Genomic DNA, 13,753 nt, shown 5'->3' with positions numbered 1-13,753 from the left:
AATAATAATAACCTCAGATATGCAGATGACACCACCCTTATGGCAGAAAGCAAAGAAGAAGTAAAGAGTCTCTTGATGAAAGTGAAAGGAGGACAGTGAAAAAGTTGGCTTAAAACTCAACATTCAGAAAACTAAGATCATGGCATCTGGTCCCATCACTTCATGGCAAATTGATTGGGAAACAATGGAAACAGTGAGAGACTATTTTTGGGGGCTTGAAAATCACTGCAGATGGTGACTGCATCCATGAAAGTAAAAGATGTTTTCTTCTTGGAAGAAATGCTATGACCAACCTAGACAGCATAATAAAAAAGCAGAGACATCACTTTGCCAACAAAGGTCCATCTAGTCAAAGCTATGGTTTTTCCAGTAGTCACGTATGGATGTGGGAGTTGGGCTTTGAAGAAAGCTGAGCGTCAAGGAATTGATGCTTTTGAACTGTGGTGTTGGAGAAGACTCTTGAGAGTCCCTTGGACAGCAATCAGTCCTGAATACTCATTGGAAGGACTGATGCTGAAGCTGAAACTCCAATACTTTGACCACCTGATGTAAAGAGCTGACTCATTTGAAAAGACCCTGATGCTGGGAAAGTTTGAAGACAGGAGGAGTAGGGGCCAACAGATGATGAGATGGTTGGATGGCATCGCCAACTCGATCAACATCAGTTTGAGCAAGCCGTAGGCATTGGTGAAGTCTGGCATGCTTTAGTCCATTGGGTCTCAAAGAGTTGGACATGACTGAGGGACTGACTGAACTGGAAAATGGTACAAATGAACCTATTTACAAGACAGAAATAGAGTCACAGATGTCAAAAACAAATTTATGGTTACCAAGGAGAAAGAGATAAATTGGTAGATTGGGATTGACATATACACACAGCAATATATAAAATCACTACAGATGGTGACTGCAGCCATGAAATTCAAAGACGCTTACTCCTTGGAAGGAAAGTTATGACCAACCTAGATAGCCTATTCAAAAGCAGATTCATTTTGATATTTGGCAAAACTAATACAGTTATGTAAAGTTTAAAAATAAAATAAAATTAAAAAAAAAAAAAACAACAACCAAAAGCAGAGACATTACTTTGCCAACAAAGGTTCGTCTAGTCAAGGCTATGGTTTTTCCTGTGGTCATGTATGGATGTGAGAGTCGGACTGTGAAGAAGACTGAGCACCGAAGAATTGATGTTTTTGAACTGTGGTGTTGGAGAAGACTCTTGAGAGTCCCTTGGACTGCAAGGAGATCCAACCAGTCCATTCTGAAGGAAATCAGCCCTGGGATTTCTTTGGAAGGAATGATGCTAAAGCTGAAACTCCAGTACTTTGGCCACCTCATGCAAAGAGTTGACTCATTGGAAAAAACTCTGATGCTGGGAGGGATTGGAGGCAAGAGGAGAAGGAGACAACAGAGGATGAGATGGCTGGATGGCATCACTGACTCGCTGGAGGTGAGTCTCAGTGTACTCCGGGAGTTGGTGATGGACAGGGAGGCCTGGCGTGCTGCGATTCATGGGGTCACAAAGAGTCGGACACGACTGAGTGACTGATCTGATCTGGTCTGATATATAAAATATGTAACTAATAAGAACCTACTGTATAGCATAAAGAACTATACTCAATAATCTTAATGACCTATATGGGAATAAAATCTAAAAAAGAGTGAACATATGTATATGTATAACTGATTCACTTTACTGTACAGCAGAAAGCAACATAACACTGTAAATCAACTTTGTGTGTGTGTTTGTATCTGTGAATGCTCAGTTATGACCAGTGTTTTGTGACCCCATGGACTGTATCCTGCCAGGCTCCTCTGTGCATGGAATTTTCCAAGGGAGAAGACTAGAGTGAGTTGCCATTTCCTACTCCAGGGGATTTCTCAACTCAGGGGTTGAACCTGGGTCGTTTGTGTCTCTTTTTTTGACAGGAGGATTCTTTACCACTGCTGCCATCTGTGAAGCCCCTACTCCAATAAAATTAATTAAAATAAACAAAAATCACTACCATATGTTATTCTGAGGAAAGGGATTCTAAGATCATACTTAAAAAAAAACACACACATATCTTTAAGTTGCTTCTTCTTCAAATAGTATCTGACTCAGCAGTATCTCTAATGGATTATTCTTTTCAACTGGAATAACCTAAAAGAAGCACTAATAGTTTGTTCCAAAAAATCATTCAATGAAAACTATTTCAATCACTTAATGTATCCTTTGTATTATTCAAGGTTTTAGTTAAAAACAAATAGAAATTAAAATAAAGATCAAAACAAACTGACACGCATTCTCTTCCAGCCTGGTGGTACTTCTACCAATCATTATGAAAAGAGCATACCCAGTTAGCTGTTGTTCCTTAACTCTGGATTTTCAAATGAGAAATTTGTAGAGGAGACCTAAGACTGAAAATTGATGGCCTAGTCTAAAGCAGTTCTACCTCAGCAGAACCCTCAAAACAAGAGAGAACAATAAAAGGGAATTTGGGAGTTGATGGTTATGAAGCATTAGTATGGCAGGAAATAGCTCAGTTCAGAGACCATGAAGGAGCTATGCTCAAAACAGATACCTGCACTTTTCTAGCAAACACATGTGGGTACTGTGGCTGGGTATTTGGCTAGAATTCTGGGAACTAGATGCTAGAATCATGATGACTGTTTCCTCAAATGAGGTAGATACCTCTGCTCATTTCCTAACAACAACAACAAAATCAATTATTCACAGCAGCGGCTTAATCATGCTGCACTTTTCTGAACTGAAATCTCCTGTGAGACACCCAAAGATATTCTCATACTAATCTTGATGTTATGCCTGTATATGTTAAGTTACATGACAAGGAGAATTTTGAAGATAGAATTAAGTCTATGGGCCATGAATTGGAAAGTTATCCTGGACAATATGGGTAGATTAAATGTGATTCTGACTTTCAAAAATAGAAGAAAGCTTCAGTCAGAGAGATGACACTAAAGAAGAGGAATAACAGTTATTTATTTTTAAATGAATTTTTGTTGGAGTAGTGGGTTCACAGATGGCAGCAGTGGGTAAACAATCCTCCTGCCAATGTAATGTGAGTGGAACTCAATGCACCATTGCTGGATTTGAAAATGAAGGACTGAGACCACAAGAATACAACAGTTTGTAAATTGTACACTGCCTGCAGATACCAAGAAAACAATGACCATGGTCATTTCCATCAGTAAGGAACTTAGGCCTGCCAGCAATCTGAATAAACAAGAAAGTCAGTTCTTTCCCTAGAGTTTCCCAGAAAGCAATATAACCCTGCTGCCAAGCTTGAGTTTAGCATTACGGAACTCATTCTAGACTCTGACCCACAGAACTTCAAATGAATAAACCTGTGCTACTGAAAGCCACTAAGTTTGTGATAATTTGCTAAAGCAAAAAACAAACAAGGAAACTAACAAGAAACCATACACACATACATACATACATACACACACAAACAAAACATTGTATAGGTTTTTTATAATGTGTACATACCTGTGTATCATGACTAATGAATTGTGTATTACATTGCTTGATGTGCCAGTATATGAGAAGAGGAAACCGGGGTCTTCGCATTCCTCTTCCTCTGTACTTCTCTCTCCTGCTCTGAGCAACGGTCCATCAGTTCACAAATTAAAGTAAGAAGCAGCTTTAGTTTTATTAATAGAATTTTAAATTTCCATTCTTTCACATTTACATTACTGATAAATTTAAAACATTTACAATCAACTCTATAATTCTAATACCATACTCTATGTCTTGTCTATGGATCATTGTGTAAAACTAGAAGCCTAACAATATACATTATTTATAATGCTTTGACAATGCAAACGTGATTCACTGCTAAACCAGGAATTCCATCTATAGAGTAGCAGAAAGTCTCTTCAACAATATATATATATGTGCGCAATGTCAAATGAATTTATTTAAATTTAACTAATTAATTAAGTACTTTAACAGGTATTTATCAAGTGCTCACTATATAACAGGTTTTATCTGTCAGAAAATAAAAGCCATAAGCCACATTTACTTAAAATGTCACAATTATCTCATATCTTAATTTACTTCATATTCAAACAGGGCATTATTTTCTGGGTGTTTTATTCTGGCTTATCCAATTAAATTTCATTTCATTGTGTTACACAAAACATAATACCGTTGTCACCGTATCACTAAGAACTTTCAGCTTTTGTTGATACAATTCATGGACTTTTCTAATGTCCTTTCATTTTTGGTGGAAGAAAGCTAAACTCACCCAAACACTAAAATAAAAGCTGTATGTGTCCATACTCTACACAGTATACTCAAGGGTAGCAATCACATTCTGGAAACCCAAGCTCAACTTAATTGGCATTAGGTGCAACTATCCTGACTTATCTTTGGCATTCTGGATTCTGAATGCCAAAAGTAATGGAGATGTATTTGTGTGTAAGTGTGTTTGTGTGTGTGTGTGTCTGAGACAGAGAGGAAAAAGAAGAAAGAGAATACAGATGTTTTTAATAGGTCACTATTGAATTCAGGAAATATCTAGGTTTTGAAAAATTCTTTGGAAAGATGGTGAAATAAATTGTGACATTAGTAACAGTATAAGCAATTTAACTTTTGTTTATAGTATACAGAAATGCAACAGATTTTTGTAAGTTAAATTTGTATCCCGCAAGTTTACTGAATTTATTAATTAGTTCCAGCGTATTTTGGAGTCTTTGAGCTTTTCTATGTATAAGATCATGCCATCTACAAAGAGATGATTTTATTTCTTCCTTTCTGAATTGTATGAATCTTATTTCTTTATTTGCCTAATTCTCCTCTGATTTTATAATTTTAAGTAATTTGCATTTGTGATCAGAGATTTTTCTACTGCTTGATCAAATCTGTTATTGATATACTTCATTGTATTTTTCATTTCATTCACTGTATTCAACTCCAGAATTTGTTTTATTTTTTTTATGATTTCTATCTTTTCATCCAAATTCTCATTTTGTCCCTATTTTGTTTTTCTGATTTATTTTCAGTACCTACTTGTGTTCTTTTGGAGCTTGCTGAGATTCCTTAAAATAATGGATTTGAATTCTTTGTCAGGTAATTTATAGATCCCCATTACTTTAGATCCATTATTGGGAAATTATTATGTTCTCTTGGTGATGTCATATTTTCTTGATATTTCCTGGTCCTTGAAATCTAAGGTTGCTGTCTTCACATTTAAAGAAACAGTCATCTCTTCCAGTCTTACTGATTTTCCCTTGGGAGAAAAATTACCTTCAGGCTAGCTAGAGATTGTGACCATCTCTCAGGCCTCTTCTATGGATTCACTCATCTCACAACACTTACTCCCTTTGGCAGAATTCTTAAGATTGTATGTTTTTTCTCAATCCCCCAAGGCCAGGCTAGGTTCAGAGGCTTTTGTTTTTGCTGGGGTAATCCCTTTAAATTCTTATTTTTTTGTGCCTTCACCGATCCCACAGAGTGGGCTGGCTTTCTGCCTATATTCAGGAGCCATCTGCCAAGACTCAACATATCCACAGTAGTGGATCAAAGTCTTCCGTGGGTGAGAGGTGGAATGGTGGGTGAAACACTCATAGCATTTAGGGTTTCTATAGCCTAATAGTGGGGTCCACGGGCAAGCAGTTTGTGGTTAAGCTCCCTGATTGGGTTCATGATGTGTTTAGTAGGATCTACAGATGTTATCTAAACCTGGTTCTCCTAGCCTCTTTCAATTCACAGCCATGCTATTCATGGCTTGCCTTATTACTCTTTTTTGGAGAAGGCATTTATTTACTTTTCACTGTGTTGGGTCTTCGTTGTGCAGGCTTTTCTCAAGTTGCTGTGAGCATGGGCTACCCTTCACTACTTTTCACAAGGGTGGCTTGTCTTGTTGTGGAGCACAGGCTCTGTGACATGCGGGCTTCAGAAGCTGTGGTATCTGGGCTCAGCGGTTGTGGTTCCTGAACCCAAAAGCACAGACTTAGTAACTGTGGCACATGGGCTTAGTTGTTCCCTGGCATGTGGGATCTTCATGGACCAGGGATGAAACCCTTGTCTCATACATACTGGCTGATGGATTCTTTACTACTGAACCACCAGGGAAGCCTCACCTCATTATTTTTGTTGAGGAAAGAAAAACATGACCTCTTGACCAGAACTCCACGTGTCTGGGATGCTGAGCTTTAACTGGCTCCTCTGTCACTTTCCCGCTTGGGAGAAAGCACAGGCTTGACACTGAATTGTGCTGCTCTGAAGGACGGGTGACATGAGTAAAGGGAAACCATTCTTCTGGCCCTTTTCAGTGTGTCTATTCTGACTTTTTTGCCCCATCAATGTGATGGAACCTCTCTTCGAAATTCCCAGACTCCCACAGAGGTACTCTTGTTTGTGGGTGGTAGTGAAAATCAATGTTCTGAGAGGAAATGGCAGTAGAAAACTCATATTCTACCATCTTGCTGATGACATTTCTCCATTAAAACATTTTTTATCAATATTTAGTCTGTTATACTTCTTGCAAGCATGAGCCTTGTCCAATTTGTCTTTCTGTTACATAATAGGCAATGATATTTTCTTAGCAAATTACATCATAGGTAGACAATGATGATATAAATTGATGGGTAGATGCTCTGAGGTACTCTAGCACATGGGCTCTAATAATTTCTGCATAAAATTTTTGCAAGATATGGAGAAGACCATCTTTCATCTCCACAAACACGGAGAGAAAACACCCATCTCCAGTGTTCTTGAGGTCTCTGAGTATAATTTCTAAACTATTTCATATATTTAAAAAGTTAAGCATAAATTTCTTTTGATAAAAAATCTGTCTGTTCTATGAAACAACTGGGGAATTCAGAAATTACTCAAATGAAAGAGATCATATTTTCACTTCCATATATACCTAGATAAATGTACAAACTTCATAAAATAGGCCCCCGAGTCTCATTTTTCTTTATCTAGTTTATAAACTGAAATGCGACGATGCAAATGGGATTTTAAACATTTATAAAACTTGTAAGTGATGGGTCATATTTCAGTTCTGAAACAGTTGTTACCAGACTTGCATTTTTGTGTCATTTATTCCACATACCAGAAATTTTTACTTTAGTCAAATTACTTAGCATATTTTCTTAATTATCAATGACATATATTTTTTCTAAAGGGAATATATATAATTTGTAACTACATCTTATGTGACAGTATTTAGTTTTGTTTTCATCGATGCTATAGTTTAATTATAGTCCTCTTAAAAATTCTAAGACATCTTAGATTCCAGAAAATATATTACACCATTCATTGTTTTCACAGATATTTATTCAGTATCTACTCAGATCTAGACTCTGTGTAGGCACTAGATATGTAACAATTGATAAGACAAAAATTATGTCTGTTCACTGTGGTAGAGAAAAGTATCATTGCCACCCAAACTAGAGACTTTTATATTTGAGTATTTTATTTCTATATATCCTATTTAAAGAATCAATTCTGATTGTTCTTGTTCCACATATTTTTATTTTAAATCTAGTTTACATATAGTTCGAAAGATTGCTTAGGAGCAATTGACTACTATTTGCACTTTAAGGAATTGTCCTGAGACTCCAAGGTATCTTATTTTAGTGATACAACTCTCTCAGTTTTTACATTTTGACACATTCCACCATGTTCTTTACAACATAATTACTTATAGTTCCAGAATGCCTGGCTCTTCGTAATCTTCTATGGTTCCTTTCTCTTTTATGGTAAATTCCTCTTTAGATGTTCCTGGACCAGATCATATCAATGCACCAGGTTATGTTCTAATGAAACTGGATCTCAACAGTGGTATAGTGAAATTCTTGTAACGTTTCCTCCCAGGGCACTCACTGAACCTTATGCAGATTGGGCCACCTCATCCCAGTGATCCTAAAATTCTCCAAGAATAAGGAAGAACAGAGGGCAGGTTTCCCCTTTCCAGCTTCCTCCAGAAGAACGGAGGCTCCAATGCCAGTGCAATATCAAAATCTGTAAACTACTCTTGGGGCACAGGCCCTAACTCAGAAAAATATTTATCATTGTCTAGTCGCTAAATCATGTCCAACTCTTTGTGATCCCATGGACTGCCTGTAGTAGCCTGCCAGGCTCCTCTGACCATGGGATTTCAAGGCAAGACTACTGAAGTGTGTTGCCATTTCCTACTCCAGGGGATCTTCCCAACCCAGGGGTCAAACACGTGTCTCCTTGAATTAGCAGGAGAATTCTTTACCATTAAGCCAGGGTAAAACTTCTGACTTAATGTCAGTCTAGTTTACACTTCTTACATATGAATTCCTAAAAGTTATCATTCAAATTATTATGTGCAGGATGATTATGCTACTAGAAATAATATCTTTGAAAAGTTTAAATGTAAATTGTTCTCTCTGAAAGTAATTAAAAACAATAAGAAAAAAAAGCAGTTGAATTTAACTGTTTAAATATCACTCAAGTTGCTTAAATAAACAGTTCAATAATAGGAAAAAAAACAACAATAAATAGCTATTTTATGAACTCTGCCCTCAATACTGGCTGAAGTACATTTGTGTAATAGAAGGTGTTTTGTGTAGAAATAAAAGAACTACACTGCTCATATCATTTCAGGGAATGATTTGTGAAGGGGATGCCACACTTGAGTACAGAAAATGAATAAAGCATAACCATGAATAGTCAGGATTGGGGAATTGTTACAAACGCCATGCAAGAACTTCTAATACCCACTGAAGCTGGCAAAGTTAGAGAGTCCAGGGAGTGTGATTATTGAAAAATGATGCTAGACTTATTAAAAGGGTTCAGATCATGAAATTCCTTGGATTTAAAAATATGATTTTCATTTTTATTATGAAATCAATGAAAAATGGCAAATGTCTTAAAGATAGAAAGAAAGAATTGAATTTGATTTTTTAGAATCCTAGCTCTATAGTACATGAGCAGACTAGATGCTATACAAGAATAGAGGCAATGAGATAAACTTAGGAGGATGTTTATATTTTTATGGTATATCTTCACATTAAATGTCTTTCTCAGGTTTGTCTACAGTGAATGACTCTGGAATTGTGATTGTTGGAAATGGTCTGACTTCCTAAACCAATGTGATAATCTGTGCCAAAAAAATCTGATTACAGCAGAGGAATAGAAAAGATTCCTTCCTTCTTCCTCAATGGCCATATTTTTATCAGACTTATTTGCTGTGTGTATTGCACATGTCATAAGCTCACTTTGTAAAGGTAAAATATTTTTGTTAATAAGAAATAAGCAAAAGAAGCTTAACATTCTTTGCATGTAAAGCAAAAGTATGATCACTGACTGGAAATTATTAAGGGACTGGGGAATAGACATCAAAGCCTATCAAATGAAACAAATAGCTCTTAAACAGAGGTAGTGAAGATGATCAAGGAAATTGATATATTGAGGAAATCAATGTATCACTGCTATCTGTAATACAAGCTTTCCTAAGGTCAACAGCCCACTCCTTTGGGGTGTCAAAGTTATTTCATTTTAGTTTCATCACTTATTAATTACAATCAAGGTGGATTCTGTATCCATCTTTATTACCATATCTCTGTCCACCTTTCCTAAAAAGTGTTCTAATCTTCTGAGCCTGGATCATGAAATTATACTAATAAATAAAACATTGAGGACACAGCCTTACCTCAGCACTTCATGAACTTTGTCTATGTGGAAAGATAGGGGAGTCCTGGTCAAAAACAGAACTGTCATAGAGATAACTTATGAGAAAGAGATAAGACTGATGAATTTATAGGATATGGGTACCATATATTTGGGTACATGATGTTAGAATTTGTGATAGTCTAGAAATAGAAAATATACAGTTGAAAGATAGCCAAGATTTGGTCATTATTGACCAAGATTTGGTCATTATTGGCCATATCAGGAGCTGGTTTTTTTGTTTGTTTGTTTGTTTTTTTGTTTAATCCTAACATTGCTAGAACCAGCTCTTCAGTCTCCTTTGTAACAATGTACTTATTATAACGGCAATCCACTTTAGTATTCTTGTCTGGGAAACCCCATGGACAGAGGAGTCTGGTGGGTTACAGTCTATGGGGTTGTGAAAGAGTTGAATATGAATTAGCAACTAAATCACAAGAACAACAACTTATAAAATGAGGTAGAGTAAATATCTCCTATACTTTCAACCCCAGAATCATGTGAATCTATATTATAGTTCAGGGGAAAAATATATTTCTTTTTAAGTCTTCAGATATGCATTTTTATGTAAATATTTAGACAGACTAAAAGCATGGACATAAAAAGGCATATATGTAATAAAGAAATACATTCCAAATGAATGACAGAGGAATAAAATAAGACTATAATAAGAATAATTATCAGGAAGTACACCATAAAACATATAAAGACAAGATGGTATTAGATGCAACTGGGATCTATACAGGGTCAGAAGCTATTGCATGTTTAGGATAGAATTATAAAATATCTGACTATTAGGACTGATGAAATCTATGAAAGAGATAATCTTATACTTTTTAAAATAACAATTTACAGTAAATCCAAGGCCTATCATTTTTAGATAATATTGATCACCAGATAAAACTGCTCAATTTTCATCTTTTTTTCATCCATGACAATGTACAGGTATATAAAGAATAAAGAAGATGACTAATAAATGAATGAACAAATAAAGAAGAAAGAAAATAAAGCTAATGCCATCAGAAACCTAGGTTCCTTTCAGTCTTATCTGTCAATTTAGCTATCCTTACTGTGATGCAGAAGAAGGGTGTCCATCACAGCTCCGGGCATGCTATTCAAATAAATATCAATCAATGAAGAATTACACCATAGTAATCTCTTTATGCTAAAAAGAAAAAAATCCCAGAATCATCTCAGCAGACTTGTTCTCAAAAATGCTTTTCGGACTGCACTGCATCATTGGCTCATATATAAACATATCACTGTTAAGGAAAATGGAATTGTTATGACTGGTTGTCTATGGTTATTTAGAAAAGGAAGGATTGCCCAAATATAATCATAAGATTACCACCACCAAGGAAGAAGTGACTAGCACCCACAGCCGGTTTATCACAGTCATGTGCCAGCCAGCCAGTCTTTAGTATTTCAGTCCAGCAGATGAACTATTAAAGATTAAATAAAATGCATATTTTCTGCTCTTTAAAAATTAACATGTTTGGAACAAATCAAAATGTATACAACAGTACAAAAGTATATGCAGAGGTAATATATTTATGAATCAATTTAATTGTAAAAATCAGCCACCAAAATATCTAATATATTAACTAAATTTTACCAATATATTTTGCTTAAGTGAATATTTCCAAAATGTCTTTATTGCAACATGTAATTAGATTTTTAAAATATTGCTGATTTATTCCATTTTGCATACTAAGTCTTTGAAATTCAGTATGTATTTATACTTAAAGCATATCTTAACTTCAAGTATTCTCTTGAAGTATTTGAAACACATTTCAGTTTTAGGTGTTTAAAAGACATGTGTGGCTAATGGTTGCCATACGGGAGAAACCAGAAAATGTTTCTGGGAACCATAGCTTTTGTAACAACATATCAATTGGATATCTCTCTCCTTAATTCTCAGGAATTGTATGCAAGTGTTAAGAATGATTTAGGTATATTCAGGAGAATTTAACAAAGAGTCTTCTCCTCCTAGAAGTGAATATAAGCAAAACATTCTCTGACATGAATTGTACCAATGTTTTCTTAGGTCAGTCTCCCAAGGCAATAGAAATAAAAACAAACAAACAAAAAAAGGCAAATTAGGCTTAATAAAACATAAGCTTTTGCACAGTGAAGGAAACCATAAACAAGTGGAAAATGCAGCCTACAGACTGGGAGAAAATATTTGAAAATGATGTGATTAACAAAGACTTAATTTCCAAAACATACAAACAGCTCATATAATTCAACAATAAAAATCCAAACAATCCAATCAAAAAATGGACAGAAGATCTAAATAGATATTTCTCCAAAGAAGACATACAGATAGCCAACAGGCACAAGATGCTCAACACTGTTAATTATTAGAGAAATGCAGATTTAAATACAATGCTATATTACCTCACACCAGTCAGAACAGCCATCATTAAAAAGTCTACAAGCAACAAATAGTGGAGATGTGGGAAAAAGAGAACCCTTTTATACTGTGGTAGAAATATAAATTGAGGTAGCCGCTATGGAAAACAGTATGAGCTCCTCAAAACACTAAAAATAAAATTGCCATATGATCCAGCAAAACTTCCCTGGTGGCTCAGATGGTATAGCGTCTGTCTACAATGCAGGAGACCCGGGTTCAATCCCTGGGTTGGGAAGATCTCTTGGAGAAGGAAATGGCAACCCACTCCAGGATTCTTGTCTGGAAAAGTCCCATGGAAAGAGGAGCCTCTTAGGCCACAATCCATGGGGTTGCAAAATGTTGGGCATGACTGAGCAATTTCACTTTTCCAGCAAAACTACTCCTGGGCATATACCCCCCAAACCCCATAATTTGAAAAGATACATGCATCCTTATGTTCATAGTAGCAGTATCTACAATAGTGAAGACAAACAAAGCAACCTAAGTGTCCACTGACAGGTGAATGGAGAAAGAGGGTGTCGTTCCTAAATATAACGGAATATTACTTACCCATCAAAAGGGAGATAATGCCATTTTCAGCAACATGGATGGACCTAGAGATTACAGTAATAAGTGATATAAGTCAGAAAGAGAAAGACAGATACCACATGCTATCACTTCTGTGATAGAATCTAAACTACAACACAGATCAACATATCTACCAAAGAAGAACAGACGCACAGATATAGACAACAGACTTAGAGTTTTTCAAGAGGGAGGTGGATAGGGGAGGGAAAGATTGGGAATTTAGGATTAGCAGAGGCAAAATTTTGTATATAGGATGGATAAACAATAAGGTCCTACTATATTGCCCAGGGAATGATAGTCAATATCCTGTGAGAAATCATAATGGAAACAATATGAAAAAGAATATATATATATATATATATATATATACACACACACACACACACATATACATATATAAATATATATATGCACATCTGAGTCACTTTGCTTTATAGAAGACATTAATACAACACTGAAAACAAGCTATACTCTAATAAAATTTAAAAATAATAAAAATAAATTATAAAGGGTCTTCTAGAACAGCTACCTAAGCTACTTCTGACCTGAGTGATCTTAGACTAACTATTTTATGTTTACAGGTGTCTGTCCCTTCATGAGTATAACAAGGATAACAATCTAGCCTAGTAACACTGTTATCAAATTGCTACAAACATTAAGCAAAATGATCAGATTTTGTACATAGCATCATGACCAGCACAACGGAGCTCGATAAATATTAGCTATAATTATGAAACTGGTAGAACTAAGTGTTGAAAGTAGATAAGTAATTGTTGGTTTTATATTTCCCATTCTTTCAGAAAAAGGATGTTATTTTGTTTGCATGTTCATAACAGATATTCTGATTTTATGGCTTACAAATCATAAATTTAAATAGGTTGCTGTTAATATTAAAAATATCTGGTGAAGAACTAATATATAATTTGGGAAAACATAAGTTTGTATTCTGTCTAAATTAATTCTTAATTTATGAGTCATAGGATAGCCAGCAAATACCTTGAAGACAATTATTTACCCTTTTTTCTTGGTTGAAAAGTGAACAGATTAAAAAAAAAAATCACATATCTCTCAGTACCCTTTTAATTGACTAAATACACCAGCTCTGTAATAATTAC

At 35.4% G+C, this 13,753-nt stretch overlaps 1 long non-coding RNA gene across 8 annotated transcripts in view; it reads right to left on the bottom strand.

Annotated features, from left to right (window-relative positions):
- LOC129657101 (uncharacterized) overlaps positions 1-13,753 on the bottom strand; it is a 110,262-nt gene that overhangs the window by 76,007 nt on the left and 20,502 nt on the right. For 4 of the 8 annotated variants that reach the window (XR_008716546.1, XR_008716549.1, XR_008716551.1 and 1 more), the window contains exons 3-4: positions 12,621-12,664; positions 3,494-3,604 (exon numbers count right to left, since the gene is read on the bottom strand). This is a non-coding gene — a long non-coding RNA (uncharacterized LOC129657101). Of the gene's footprint in view, positions 1-3,493; positions 3,605-11,446; positions 12,351-12,620; positions 12,665-13,753 lie in introns of those variants that run through there. The other 4 variants (XR_008716547.1, XR_008716550.1, XR_008716552.1 and 1 more) reach the window with 3 other exon arrangements.

The sequence above is a fragment of the Bubalus kerabau genome, chromosome 1 (assembly GCF_029407905.1).
Source record: "Bubalus kerabau isolate K-KA32 ecotype Philippines breed swamp buffalo chromosome 1, PCC_UOA_SB_1v2, whole genome shotgun sequence".
Lineage (NCBI taxonomy): Eukaryota > Metazoa > Chordata > Mammalia > Artiodactyla > Bovidae > Bubalus > Bubalus kerabau.
Note: the sequence above shows the minus strand (reverse complement) of the source record. Positions and strands in the feature narration are given on the sequence as shown.